Genomic DNA, 15,838 nt, shown 5'->3' on the forward strand with positions numbered 1-15,838 from the left:
GGCCCTTTGAAGAATGTTTTCCTGCCAAAATTCAAAATTATCCATAAATTGCAATTCAATTGTTAGCTCACCTGGTCCAAAGGAACTGCTGATGGGAATTGCACAAAATTTGACTGGTAGGATCATTATGGGATGGGGACTAGAAATTATACAAATGGTGGGGCTGAGGGGCCGGTCACAAAGGGTCAATTAGGCTTAATTGATATAAACAACTTCTCTGGAACTAAGCATTGGATATCGCTCATATTTATCTGGTAGCATCCCTGTTGGGTAGGGATTAAAAATTGTACAAATGATTGGGCTGATCTCCCTGGGGCCAGATAATGAGGTCAAAACGGGTCAATTTGGCTTAATTAAATAAAACGACTCCTTCTCTGAAACTAAGCAATGTATATCACTCATATTTCACTGGTAGCAGCCTTATGGGGTATGCATATAAAATTGTACTAATGGTGGGACTTACCACTTAGGGGCCTGAGGGGCGTGGCCAAAAGGGGTCAGTTTTGCTAAGTTGATGTGAACAACTTCTCTGGAACTAAGAAAGGGATATCTCTCATAGTTTTCTGGTAACATTGTTATGGGGTAGGGAATCAAAATTGTACAAATGATTGGGCTGACACCAGGGGCTGAGGGGCGAGGCCAAAAGGGGTAAATTTGGCTAAATTGATACAAACAATAAATTGTCTGGAAGAAGGCGGCGGATTTCTATCATATTTGATTATTATCATCCTAGCTAGGGATTCAAAATTGGTAAAGCTTTTCCCACCATTGAAAACTGATTACTTTTGTTTTATCTGTGAAATCATTCAGATCCCCACCCGATAATCATACATAGCCTTGTTTGGCATCAAGAGATGAACACAATCCTGATGTAAACATAGGCCCTGTGTTCTTTCCTCACCCCAAGGGACTAATAGTTTCTTTAAACACAATAATATTGAATTGGTTTCAAATATGAAAGTTTTCTTCAATATTTTGCATGTAAAACACTGTATATTTGAATACAGTACATAATCGGCTAGTGTCTACATCTTGGTGGTAAATTGAAAAACAACAAATTACAAATCATAGTTTATTGTTAATATTGATATTGGATCTATTAAAATAGATGGAATTAATACATAATTTTGAAATAATTGTCCTTAAAAATGAGGTCTTTGTTGAAAAAAAAGTGTAATAACTTTTAAAAGCCTTCAATCTAATTTTGATATTATTCTAAGATCAAAATAGAAAGGAATAAACTAGAAAGGAATAAACAATTTTGTTTACAAGATATTGAAAGACATTGCACACTTTCAACAAAAAAAGTAGCAGACACTCCCTGTATTTTCAATACATATCGTGTATTGTTATAACTTATCGAAATGCATATCATATTGTTTCGACATTTCTAATACCCAGGCCTATAAAATATTTGTTTGTTTTAAACACATAAATGCACATTTTGAACTACTTAAGTATAAAAGATGGTTTAAAGTATGAATGTTAATGACATGTACCTAAGTAGAAGTTGATTTGAAAAAAATTAAAATGTTTGACTTTTTAAGTAAAGGTTTGATTGAAATAAGAAATGTTTTGACTACTTTTAGAAGTAGGTTTGCAATTTTTAAGATGGTTAAAACCATTATGTACATCGGAACAGTCTAAACCATTACAGTCATCAGGACTGTGAAAACCATTATGTCCGGTTGGTTTGACACACTTAAGTGGAAATGTTTAGTCATGTTGATATCAGTTTAATCTGTATTCTTGCTTTATTTCAAATATCTCCTTTTACATCTGACTAACGCCTCCTACAGTACTTTCAGTGATTTTTTTTTTTTTTTTTTTAACCAATTCTGTTTTAATACTCAAAAACTACCTCAACCTATGCAAACCTTGTATGTATATAGATTGTTTATTATTGTTTATATTTACTTATGTATACTGATGCAACTTGTTAGACTTTACAAGTATTTCTGTAAGAGTATTATTGTACTGATGCTTTAAACTTGTTGAGATTTATCAACATATCAAAAACTTGTGATTTTTATACTATAAGTATAAAGTTTGGTTGAAGTTACTGTAAAACTTCATGAAAACACTACTGATTGTACCTCCTCATCCTAAAGAATTATTTTCACATTGTTGATACTACTGGTATGAAATCCAATATTCATTCCATTTCATTTAACTTAAGCTTTGTGATAAACATACTTTAAACCTTGCACTACCGCACCTTTAGAACTATTTTTCACTTTGTTGATATAAGCTTTAAATCTTAACATTTTCATTCCATTTCATTTAACATAAGTGTGTTGTATGTGTTTGATGGTTTGGTTTGGTTTGGTTTATTTTGTTTAACGTCCTATTAACAGCTAAGGTCATTTAAGGACGGCCTCCCGCGTGTGCGACATGCATGCGTGTGGTGAGTGCGTATGTGTGTTTTGGGAGGCTGCGGTATGTTCGTGTTAAGTCTCCTTGTTATAGGCCGGAACTTTTGCCGATTTAAAGTGCTACCTTACTGAAGCATACTGCCGAAGTCAACCAGCAGCACACCCCACCCGGTCACATTATACTGACAACGGGCGAACCAGTCGTCCCACTCCAAATATGCTGAGCGCTAAGCAGGAATAGCAACTACCATTTTTAAAGACTCTGGTATGTCTCGGCCAGGGGACAGAACCCAAAGCCTTCCTCACAGGGGCGAACGTTCAACTAAAGGCCAAAAGTGAGGCATTGTCAAGGGAGACATTAGGAAGAAAAGCTGTTAAGAAAGAAGAGAAAAGATAAGATTCCAAATTTAGTCGCCTCTTACGATCATGCAATGGGGGCAGCAGGCACAATTCTTACGCCCTACCTGCAGGGCCAGTAAGTGTTCGATAGTAAACAGGTAGACTATATATTAAGTTACATTCATGCTTTAAAGCAGATTTTGTTAATGATTAACAAAATCCTTTATAGCTATTTCCACTTCATATGTGTAGAAGGTTTTATTTTTTAAAACAGTTTATGTAAATTTGATGATGTAAAATAACTTTTAAACCATTCCACATCAAGGTTTTTAGGTCATCTGACCCGAAGGGTCAGGATGACCTATAGTCATCATGCTTCGTCCGTCGTCGTGCGCCGTGCGCCGTCCGCCGTCCGCCGTGCGCCGTCCGCCGTCCGCCGTGCGTAAACTTTTCACATTTCAATCTTCTTCTCAAGTTCCACCAGTGGGATTAAGCTGAAACTTGCCTGAAATGATCCTGAGATGGTCCTGACCAAGTGTTGTTATTTTTCGGGTCAGTCCGAAATCCAAGATGGCCGCCATAGCCGCCATTTTGAAAACACATTTTAAACTTCTTCTCAAGTTCCACCAGTGCTGTTGGGCTGAAACTTGCCTGAAATGATCCTGAGATGATCCCGACCAAGTGTTGTTATTTTTCGGGTCGGTCCGAAATCCAAGATGGCCGCCATAGCCGCCATCTTGAAAAACACATTTTAAACTTCTTCTCAAGTTCCACTGGTGCCATTGAGCTGAAACTTGCCTGAAATGATCCTGAGATGATCCCGACCAAGTGTTGTTATTTTTGGGGTCGGTCCGAAATCCAAGATGGCCGCCATAGCCGCCATCTTGAAAAACACATTTTAAACTTCTTCTCAAGTTCCACTGGTGCCATTGAGCTGAAACTTGCCTGAAATGATCCTGAGATGATCCCGACCAAGTGTTGTTATTTTTGGGGTCGGTCCGAAATCCAAGATGGCCGCCATGGCCGCCATCTTGAAAAACACATTTTAAACTTCTTCTCAAGTTCCACTGGTGCCATTGAGCTGAAACTTGCCTGAAATGATCCTGAGATGATCACGACCAAGTGTTGTTATTTTTCGGGTCGGTCCGAAATCCAAGATGGCCGCCAAAGCCGCCATCTTGAAAAACACATTTTAAACTTCTTCTCAAGTTCCACTGGTGCCATTGAGCTGAAACTTGCCTGAAATGATCCTGAGATGATCCCGACCAAGTGTTGTTATTTTTCGGGTCAGTCCGAAATCCAAGATGGCCGCCATAGCCGCCATTTTGAAAACACATTTTAAACTTCTTCTCAAGTTCCACTGGTGCCATTGAGCTGAAACTTGCCTGAAATGATCCTGAGATGATCCCGACCAAGTGTTGTTATTTTTCGGGTCGGTCCGAAATCCAAGATGGCCGCCATAGCCGCCATCTTGAAAAACACATTTTAAACTTCTTCTCAAGTTCCACTGGTGCCATTGAGCTGAAACTTGCCTGAAATGATCCTGAGAAGATCCCGACCAAGTGTTGTTATTTTTCGGGTCGGTCCGAAATCCAAGATGGCCGCCATAGCCGCCATCTTGAAAAACACATTTTAAACTTCTTCTCAAGTTCCACTGGTGCCATTGAGCTGAAACTTGCCTGAAATGATCCTGAGATGATCCCGACCAAGTGTTGTTATTTTTGGGGTCGGTCCGAAATCCAAGATGGCCGCCATAGCCGCCATCTTGAAAAACACATTTTAAACTTCTTCTCAAGTTCCACTGGTGCCATTGAGCTGAAACTTGCCTGAAATGATCCTGAAATGATCCCGACCAAGTGTTGTTATTTTTGGGGTCGGTCCGAAATCCAAGATGGCCGCCATAGCCGCCATCTTGAAAAACACATTTTAAACTTCTTCTCAAGTTCCACTGGTGCCATTGAGCTGAAACTTGCCTGAAATGATCCTGAAATGATCCCGACCAAGTGTTGTTATTTTTCGGGTCGGTCCGAAATCCAAGATGGCCGCCATAGCCGCCTTCTTGAAAAACACATTTTAAACTTCTTCTCAAGTTCCACCAGTGCTATTGAGCTGAAACTTGCCTGAAATGATCCTGATATGATCCCGACCAAGTGTTGTTATTTTTCGGGTCGGTCCGAAATCCAAGATGGCCGCTGAGGCCGCCATCTTAAAAAACACATTTTAAACTTCTTCTCAAGTTCCACCAGTGCTATTGAGCTAAAACTTGCCAGAAATGATCCTGATATGATCCCGACCAAGTGTTGTTATTTTTTAGATTGGTCTGAAATCCAAGATGGCCGCTGAGGCCGCCGTCTTGAAAACACATTTTAAACTTCTTCTCCAGTTCCACTGGTGCCATTGAGCTTGAAATTGGTGAGGATGTTAAGGAAGGAGGGCCAACAAAGTGTTTTGTTATTTTTTCGGTCTCGTAAAAACTTTGACATGGCAGCAATGGTGGCCATTTTGTAACATGATTGCGCAATCATGGTTTTCCTGAACAACACCTATTTCAAACTTCTTCTCAAATTCCACCAGTGGGATTCAGCTCTTACTTACCAGAAATTATCCTTAGATGGTCCAGACCAAGTGTTGTTATTTATTGGGTCCGTCAGAAATCCAAGATGGCCACTATGGCCAACAGTGCCACTATATACTTGCTACAGAGAATGCATACTACAATAATATAAGGGTTTTAATTTAGAGTCAGATGACCGTTAAGGCCCCTGGGCCTCTTGTTATAGTTTTTAGGTCATCTGACCCGAAGGGTCAGGAGGACCTATAGTCATCATGCTTCGTCCGTCGTCGTGCGCCGTGCGTTGTGCGTCGTGCGCCGTGCGCCGTGCGCCGTGCGTAAACTTTTCACATTTCAATCTTCTTCTCAAGTTCCACCAGTGGGATTAAGCTGAAACTTGCCTGAAATGATCCTGAGATGGTCCTGACCAAGTGTTGTTATTTTTCGGGTCAGTCCGAAATCCAAGATGGCCGCCATAGCTGCCATTTTGAAAACACATTTTAAACTTCTTCTCAAGTTCCACCAGTGCTGTTGGGCTGAAACTTGCCAGAAATGATCCTGAGATGATCCCGACCAAGTGTTGTTATTTTTCGGGTCGGTCCGAAATCCAAGATGGCCGCCATAGCCGCCATCTTGAAAAACACATTTTAAACTTCTTCTCAAGTTCCACCAGTGCTTTTGAGCTGAAACTTGCCTGAAATGATCCTGAGATGATCCTGACCAAGTGTTGTTATTTTTCGGGTTGGTCCGAAATCCAAGATGGCCGCCATAGCCGCCATCTTGAAAAACACATTTTAAACTTCTTCTCAAGTTCCACCAGTGCTATTGAGCTGAAACTTGCCTGAAATGATCCTGATATGATCCCGACCAAGTGTTGTTATTTTTCGGGTCGGTCCAAAATCCAAGATGGCCGCCATAGCCGCCATCTTGAAAAACACATTTTAAACTTCTTCTCAAGTTCCACCAGTGCTTTTGAGCTGAAACTTGCCTGAAATGATCCTGAGATGATCCCGACGAAGTGTTGTTATTTTTCGGGTCGGTCCGAAATCCAAGATGGCCGCCATAGCCGCCATCTTGAAAAACACATTTTAAACTTCTTCTCAAGTTCCACCAGTGCTATTGAGCTGAAACTTGCCTTAAATGATCCTGATATGATCCCGACCAAGTGTTGTTATTTTTCGGGTCGGTCCAAAATCCAAGATGGCCGCCATAGCCGCCATCTTGAAAAACACATTTTAAACTTCTTCTCAAGTTCCACCAGTGCTATTGAGCTGAAACTTGCCTGAAATGATCCTGATATGATCCCGACCAAGTGTTGTTATTTTTCGGGTCGGTCCAAAATCCAAGATGGCCGCCATAGCCGCCATCTTGAAAAACACATTTTAAACTTCTTCTCAAGTTCCACCAGTGCTTTTGAGCTGAAACTTGCCTGAAATGATCCTGAGATGATCCCGACGAAGTGTTGTTATTTTTCGGGTCGGTCCGAAATCCAAGATGGCCGCCATAGCCGCCATCTTGAAAAACACATTTTAAACTTCTTCTCAAGTTCCACCAGTGCTATTGAGCTGAAACTTGCCTTAAATGATCCTGATATGATCCCGACCAAGTGTTGTTATTTTTCGGGTCGGTCCAAAATCCAAGATGGCCGCCATAGCCGCCATCTTTAAAAACACATTTTAAACTTCTTCTCAAGTTCCACCAGTGCTATTGAGCTGAAACTTGCCTGAAATGATCCCGATATGATCCCGACCAAGTGTTGTTATTTTTCGGGTTGGTCCGAAATCCAAGATGGCCCCCATAGCCGCCATTTTGAAAAACACATTTTAAACTTCTTCTCCGGTTCCACCAGTGCTTTTGAGCTGAAAATTGCCTGAAATGATCCTGATATGATCCCGACCAAGTGATGTTATTTTTCGGGTCGGTCCGAAATCCAAGATGGCCACCATAACCACCATCTTCAAAAACACATTTTAAACTTCTTCTCAAGTTCCACCAGTGCTGTTGGGCTGAAACTTGCCTGAAATGTTCCTGAGATCATCCCGACCAAGTGTTGTTATTTTTTAGATTGGTCTGAAATGCAAGATGGCCACCATATCCGCCATCTTAAAAAACACATTTTAAACTTCTTCTCCAGTTCCACTGGTGCCATTGAGCTCGAAATTGGTGAGAATGTTAAGGAAGGAGTGCCAACAAAGTGTTGTTATTTTTTCGGCCTTGTAAAAACTTTGAAATGGCAGCAATGGCGGCCATTTTGTAACATGATTGCGCAATCATGGTTTTCCTGAACAACACCTATTTCAAACTTCTTCTCAAATTCCACCGGTGGGATTCAGCTCTTACTTACCAGAAATGATCCTTAGATGGTCCAGACCAAGTGTTATTATTTATTGGGTCGGTCAGATATCCAAGATGGCCACCATGGCCAACAGTGCCACTATATACTTGCTACAGAGAATGCATACTACAATAATATAAGGGTTTTAATTAAAAGTCAGATGACCGTTAAGGCCCCTGGGCCTCTTGTTTTTACCAATTCTGTTTTAATACTCAAAAACTACCTCAACCTATGCAAACCTTGTATGTATATAGATTGTTTATTATTGTTTATATTTACTTATGTATACTGATGCAACTTGTTAGACTTTACAAGTATTTCTGTAAGAGTATTATTGTATTGATGCTTTAAACTTGTTGAGATTTATCAACATATCAAAAACTTGTGTGATTTTTATACTATAAGTATAAAGTTTGGTTGAAGTTACTGGAAAACTTTGTAGTACTCATCTATAGAATCATTTTTCTGAATTTGTTGATGTTAAATCCAATCATATCATTGTGTGATTTTACAGAAATACTTTGATAACATTGTCCAAGTTTCTCAAAAAGAATTATGCATACATTTCAATTTGGTGATTATTAATAAATTTGTTAATTTAAGAATTTTTTGTGTTATTTTTTAAGATGTTGTGTTAGAGATTTACCAACAGTTGCCTCCATGATTTAAATCAAATCAAGAGATTGTGCCGTTGCTAGTTATAATCCATTTCTATTTTCAATACACATGTTCAGTCTTACATTGCCCTCCATACACTTGTTATAGCGGGTACTACCTACTACCTTTGTAACCTCCACACATTCCTATTTTAATGTTTATTGAAGCTTAACGACTCCATTGATAGGTAAATATACACCTCTGGTTGTAATTGCTGGTACTACTTATTACCTTTGTAACCTCCGCACATTCCTAATTTGTATAGTGATGTTACCATTACATTGTACAATTTCTATATAAATTAGGAATGTGTTTCTGGTTGTTATTGTTGGTACTACTTATTACCTTTGTAACCTCCACATATTCCTATTTTAATGTTTATTGAAGCTTAAAGACTCCATTGCTAGGTAAATATACACCTCTGGTTGTAATTGCTGGTACTACTTATTACCTTTGTAACCTCCACACATTCCTAATTTGTATAGTGATGTTACCATTACATTGTGCAATTACCCTCCACACTTTCTATTTTTAGGTCATCTGACCCGAAGAGCCATCATGCTTCGTCTGTCGTCGTCCGCCGTCCGCCGTCCGCCGTGCGCCGTGCGCCGTCCGCCGTCCGTAAACTTTTCACATTTCAATCTTCTTCTCAAGTTCCACCAGTGGGATTAAGCTGAAACTTGCCTGAAATGATCCTGAGATGGTCCTGACCAAGTGTTGTTATTTTTCAGGTCAGTCCGAAATCCAAGATGGCCGCCATAGCCGCCATTTTGAAAACACATTTTAAACTTCTTCTCAAGTTCCACCAGTGCTGTTGGGCTGAAACTTGCCAGAAATGATCCTGAGATGATCCCGACCAAGTGTTGTTATTTTTCGGGTCAGTCCAAAATCCAAGATGGCCGCCATATCCGCCATCTTGAAAAACACATTTTAAACTTCTTCTCAAGTTCCACCAGTGCTATTGAGCTGAAACTTGCCTGAAATGATCCTGAGATGATCCCGACCAAGTGTTGTTATTTTTCGGGTCGGTCCGAAATCCAAGATGGCCGCCATAGCCGCCATCTTGAAAAACACATTTTAAACTTCTTCTCAAGTTCCACCAGTGCTATTGAGATGAAACTTGCCTGAAATGATCCTGATATGATCCCGACCAAGTGTTGTTATTTTTCGGGTCGGTCCAAAATCCAAGATGGCCACCATAGCCGCCATCTTGAACAACACATTTTAAACTTCTTCTCAAGTTCCACCAGTGCTTTTGAGCTGAAACTTGCCTGAAATGATCCTGAGATGATCCCGACCAAGTGTTGTTATTTTTCGGGTCGGTCCAAAATCCAAGATGGCCGCCATAGCCGCCATCTTGAAAAACACATTTTAATCTTCTTTTCAGGTTCCACCAGTGCTATTGAGCTGAAACTGGCCTGAAATGATCCAGATATGATCCCGACCAAGTGTTGTTATTTTTGGGTCCGTCCGAAATCCAGGATGGCCGCCATAGCCGCCATCTTGAAAAACTTATTTTAAACTTCTTCTCAAGTTCCACCAGGGCTGTTGGGCTGAAACTTGCCAGAAATGATCCTGAGATGATCCCGACCAAGTGTTGTTATTTTTCGGGTCGGTCCGAAATCCAAGATGGCCGCCATAGCCGCCATCTTGAAAAACACATTTTAAACTTCTTCTCAAGTTCCACCAGTGCTATTGAGATGAAACTTGCCTGAAATGATCCTGATATGATCCCGACCAAGTGTTGTTATTTTTCGGGTCGGTCCAAAATCCAAGATGGCCACCATAGCCGCCATCTTGAACAACACATTTTAAACTTCTTCTCAAGTTCCACCAGTGCTTTTGAGCTGAAACTTGCCTGAAATGATCCTGAGATGATCCCGACCAAGAGTTGTTATTTTTCGGGTCGGTCCAAAATCCAAGATGGCCGCCATAGCCGCCATCTTGAAAAACACATTTTAAACTTCTTTTCAGGTTCCACCAGTGCTATTGAGCTGAAACTGGCCTGAAATGATCCAGATATGATCCCGACCAAGTGTTGTTATTTTTTGGGTCCGTCCGAAATCCAAGATGGCCGCCATAGCCGCCATCTTGAAAAAATTATTTTAAACTTCTTCTCAAGTTCCACCAGGGCTGTTGGGCTGAAACTTGCCAGAAATGATCCTGAGATGATCCCGACCAAGTGTTGTTATTTTTCGGGTCGGTCTGAAGTCCAAGATGGCCGCCATAGCCGCCATCTTGAAAAAACACATTTTAAACTTCTTCTCAAGTTCCACCAGTGCTATTGAGCTGAAACTTGCCTGAAATGATCCTGATATGATCCCGACCAAGTGTTGTTATTTTTCGGGTCGGTCCAAAATCCAAGATGGCCGCCATAGCCGCCATCTTGTAAAAAACATTTTAAACTTCTTCTCAGGTTCCACCAGTGCTATTGAGCTGAAACTGGCCTGAAATGATCCTGATATGATCCCGACCAAGTGTTGTTATTTTTCGGGTCGGTCCAAAATCCAAGATGGCCGCCATAGCCGCCATCTTGTAAAAAACATTTTAAACTTCTTCTCAGGTTCCACCAGTGCTATTGAGCTGAAACTTGCCTGAAATGATCCTGATATGATCCCGACCAAGTGTTGTTATTTTTCGGGTCGGTCCAAAATCCAAGATGGCCGCCATAGCCGCCATCTTGTAAAAAACATTTTAAACTTCTTCTCAGGTTCCACCAGTGCTATTGAGCTGAAACTGGCCTGAAATGATCCTGATATGATCCCGACCAAGTGTTGTTATTTTTCGGGTCGGTCCAAAATCCAAGATGGCCGCCATAGCCGCCATCTTGTAAAAAACATTTTAAACTTCTTCTCAGGTTCCACCAGTGCTATTGAGCTGAAACTGGCCTGAAATGATCCTGATATGATCCCGACCAAGTGTTGTTATTTTTCGGGTCCGTCCGAAATCCAAGATGCCCGCCATAGCCGCCATCTTGAAAAACTTATTTTAAACTTCTTCTCAAGTTCCACCAGGGCTGTTGGGCTGAAACTTGCCAGAAATGATCCTGAGATGATCCCGACCAAGTGTTGTTATTTTTCGGGTCGGTCCGAAATCCAAGATGGCCGCCATAGGCGCCATCTTGAAAAACACATTTTAAACTTCTTCCCAAGTTCCAGCAGTACTATTGAGCTGAAACTTGCCTGAAATGATCCTGATATGATCCCGACCAAGTGTTGTTATTTTTCGGGTCGGTCCGAAATCCAAGATGGCCCCCATAGCCGCCATTTTGAAAACACATTTTAAACTTCTTCTCAAGTTCCACCAGTGCTGTTGGGCTGAAACTTGCCTGAAATGTTCCTGAGATGATCACGACCAAGTGTTGTTATTTTTTAGATTGGTCTGAAATGCAAGATGGCCGCCATATCCGCCATCTTAAAAAACACATTTTAAACTTCTTCTCCAGTTCCACTGGTGCCATTGAGCTTGAAATTGGTGAGGATGTTAAGGAAGGAGTGCCAACAAAGTGTTGCTATTTTTTCGGCCTTGTAAAAACTTTGGCATGGCAGCAATGGCGGCCATTTTGTAACATGATTGCGCAATCATGGTTTTCCTGAACAACGCCTATTTCAAACTTCTTCTCAAATTCCACTGGTGGGATTCAGCTCTAACTTACCAGAAATGATCCTTAGATGGTCCAGACCAAGTGTTATTATTTATTGGGTCGGTCAGATATCCAAGATGGCCACCATTGCCAACAGTGCCACTATATACTTGCTACAGAGAATGCATACTACAATAATATAAGGGTTTTAATTTAGAGTCAGATGACCGTTAAGGCCCCTGGGCCTCTTGTTATTGACCTAAGGTCAGGGTCACTTGTGACGTCAGAGGATTTCCCCCTATTGCATCATGGGATTTCCCCTTATTGCGTCATATGATGTCATCCTCCACACTCCACCCTTGGATGTGGAGGAGCTACCGGTATTTCACCCTTACTCACCTTACTAAAACAAGGAAACGTTAGAGTAGAGGTCACATTTGGAAGCCCTCTCGCCAAAACCATCAGCTGCATCGTTTACGCCGAGCACCCAGGCTATTTTGAAATCAACGCTGCAAGAGATATTTTGAAGCCATGAATACCAATCAACTTCATCGATTGTGACCCCATCATGAAAGAATTAAACATAGATGTCTATGCGAGGGATCACATGCCAAAAAACATAGAACAATTTCCAACCGGATTTATCGTCAATACTGATGCGAGTCATCAGCCAGGACGACATTGGGTGGCTTATTACATGGAATCACCAATAAAACGAGAATTCTTTGATAGCTATGGACACTCACCACAACATTTTTCCTTTCCAAAATGTTCATCATTTAATGAAACCCGATTACAGAGTGTCAAATCTAACGTGTGTGGGCAATATTGTTTGTTTTATTTGCTCAATCGATGTAGAAATATACCGCTTAGCGCTATTGTTAATGTAATTCAGTGATGATTACATACATAAAACAAAAAGGAAATGACTTATAAATGTAATCATACAATTGAGTCATTTCCTTTTTGTTTTCAAACTGGTGGCGGGTATCAATCGTGTTGTCAAGAATATCAATAAAATGTACATACACCACTCAACCTTGTTCAGTTTCAATCATGTCGCAGATAAGTCTAGTCCCCATCGTCTGTCCTGCCACGATACAGCTAGCAGGTAGCTCTGGAAGCGGTAAAACATTTCTCATGAAACAAATGTTAGAGCAGGCCGATGGTTTGTTTAGTCAACCCACAGCTAAGATCATGATCTGTTATGATACTTGGCAACCCATGTTTGATGAACTTAAACGCAATATTAATGAAATCACTTTTATGAAGGGAATTTTAGATGAGACACAATTTGAGGAGTGGACTTCCATTACAGACAAACACAAGATAATAGTACTAGACGACTGTTTGATAGAAGGATCCAATTCCATCCAACTAATGAAAATATTTTGCATAGGATCACATCATCGAAATGTGACAGTCATATTTTTAGTACAGAACGTATTTCAGAAGGGGAAGGTCATGCGCACTTTAAGTTTAAACACTCATTACTTTATCCTGTTTAGAAACTATCGAGATCAGGCGCAGATAGAGACGTTGGGAAGGCAAATGTTTCTTAGAAGGTTAGAATATTTCAGACAGAGTTACCTTTCTGCCGTTTCAAAAAGATACGGATATCTTTTTGTCGATGTCAGCCCCCACAGTCCACAGTTGAATATTTTCGACGGTCCGACAGAAATCCCCTCACTTCGTACTAGGATATTGCCAGGAGAGGATCCAGTCGTCTACGAACCTAAAATGAAATATTTTCTCGATTTTTTGTCATCTGCACCGCAACATCAACAAGTCGTCATCATAAACACACTGACTAGAGAACAATTACAATTATTAACAGAAATTATCTATAACACAGTCACCGACAACGTACCTATGTCGGTCGAGGATAAAAAAAGTGTATCTAAACAGAAACGCGCCATTCGTAAAGTGTTAACCAGAAATATAGGACCTAGGGAGAGGAGAAGGAGATTACAAGCTGTAGTTAAAACTTTACCGATATTCATCAACTACCAACGATGGCAAGAGAACTCGTCCTCGTAACAAAAGCTAAATATGACAGATTAATCGGTGAAACAGAAAAGGAAAGCAAACCACCCAGCGAGACTAATACTGATAAATTAGAAAAAGATGAACAGAAGAAACGTACTGACAAGGTTAAATATCATGAACAGGAAAAAGCATCGGAGGAGTCTAAAAACGGAGACAAACAGACAGGGGGGCAATTGGCTGTAGAAGAGAAACCGACACGTTTTATGAATAATTTACATAAGGCAGTCAAGCGCAAGTGGTTATCTTTTAAGGTATAGACCATTGTCATGTCTATATATAACTAGTGACGTCACACTTTCTTTCTGTCTTACCGTGTATATATGAAACCGCTCAACGATGCTACCTCATAGTGTAATCGAGCGCCATGGATAAACTACCGTCCATAGAGCAGCTGTTGCAAGACTTTCCCGACGATGTCGTGGCAGAACAACTGACAGAATTGAAACGAACGCTTAGAGAAGATAAGGAAAATCATCCTCCTACCAAAAGACAAAGACCGGACGATTCTGGAAGTCACCAATGCCACATCTGTATAGGCGAATTAGAAGATTACATAACTTTAAGAGACATCTAACAGCACATGAAAGGTCGTTCTCATGCTCAATGTGTAACACTTCATTTACGAGAATAGACAATTTAAATCGACATATGGCGAACAAGCATCAAAATGGTGGAAATGTTTCAACTTCTAAACCCACTCCTTCACCTGAGCCCTCAAGGTCTCCCATACCGAGACCTTCACGCACACAGTCTCCAATACCAGGACCATCACATGTACAGTCTCCCATACCGGATAGGTATTCACCCATAGTGGAGCCTATCTCGCCGTCGACTTCACATCAGTATTCGGACGAAAGCAGTTTGAACGGATCGGCCAATGTGAGATCCATTTACCCTTCCAATGATGATGATGCTGATATACTAACTTTCTTCAGTAACACCAAGGAGGAAGTAATACAACATGTCACGGAACGATGTCATTCTTTGCACGGCATCAAGTGGTATATCAGTGTACAGGTAGAACTTGAAAAGGAGGATAGAGACGGGGGCAAACAACATTCCTACCCCCATTTCCGAAGTAAAAACTATGTTTATCTACCAAATGAAACCTTTTCGTTACATGATTTAAATGAAGGTTACCAAAAAATGTTTGTTTCGTTTCAAGAATATCTGAGAGAAGGATCCAATTGGAGACTTAAAAGAATAGTGAAATTAGAAATTAGCACTCACCTTTGAGTGGTTCTTCCTACTTACCAACTCCAGCTACATTTCGACATTCGGGCATGATCAACGTCATCAACCTGGATGAAATGTGCTTCTTATGGTCTGTCCTAGCATCCCTACATCCCCATCATGACGTTCCGGAACAAGTGACTCATTACATTTCACACGAAAAAGAACTAAACATGTCTGGAATTCATTACCCCGTGACAATATCACAAGTGGAAAAGTTTGAGAGACAAAATAACATTTCTGTGAATGTGTTCGGATATGAGGATAAGGACATTTTCCCCATGTACATTACTAAATTACGGCAAGTACGACACCTTATCAATTTGTTGTATTTAAAACAAGGTGAGAAAAGTCATTATTGCCTGATTAGCAACCTAGATACATTTTTAGCTAGAACGAAATCAACAAAACATAAGACTTATTTTTGTCATTATTGCCTTCAGGGGTTTACCAGAAATGACCTTTTACAAAATCACATACAATACTGCTCAAAACATGATCCACAACATACAGAACTTCCAGAAGACGGTGAAAACATACTAGAGTTTGACGGCTATTCTAAACAACTAAAAGTACCTTTTGTTATCTATGCTGATTTTGAAACTTTCGCTCAGAGAATGGATACATGCCTACCCAATCCAAAAAAATCGAGTACAACTCGCAATACAAAATTTGAGCCCTGCGGGTTTGGCTATCAAGTAATCAGTGTAGCTGAA

Source organism: Pecten maximus, unplaced genomic scaffold (genome assembly GCF_902652985.1).
Source record: "Pecten maximus unplaced genomic scaffold, xPecMax1.1, whole genome shotgun sequence".
NCBI classification, from domain to species: domain Eukaryota; kingdom Metazoa; phylum Mollusca; class Bivalvia; order Pectinida; family Pectinidae; genus Pecten; species Pecten maximus.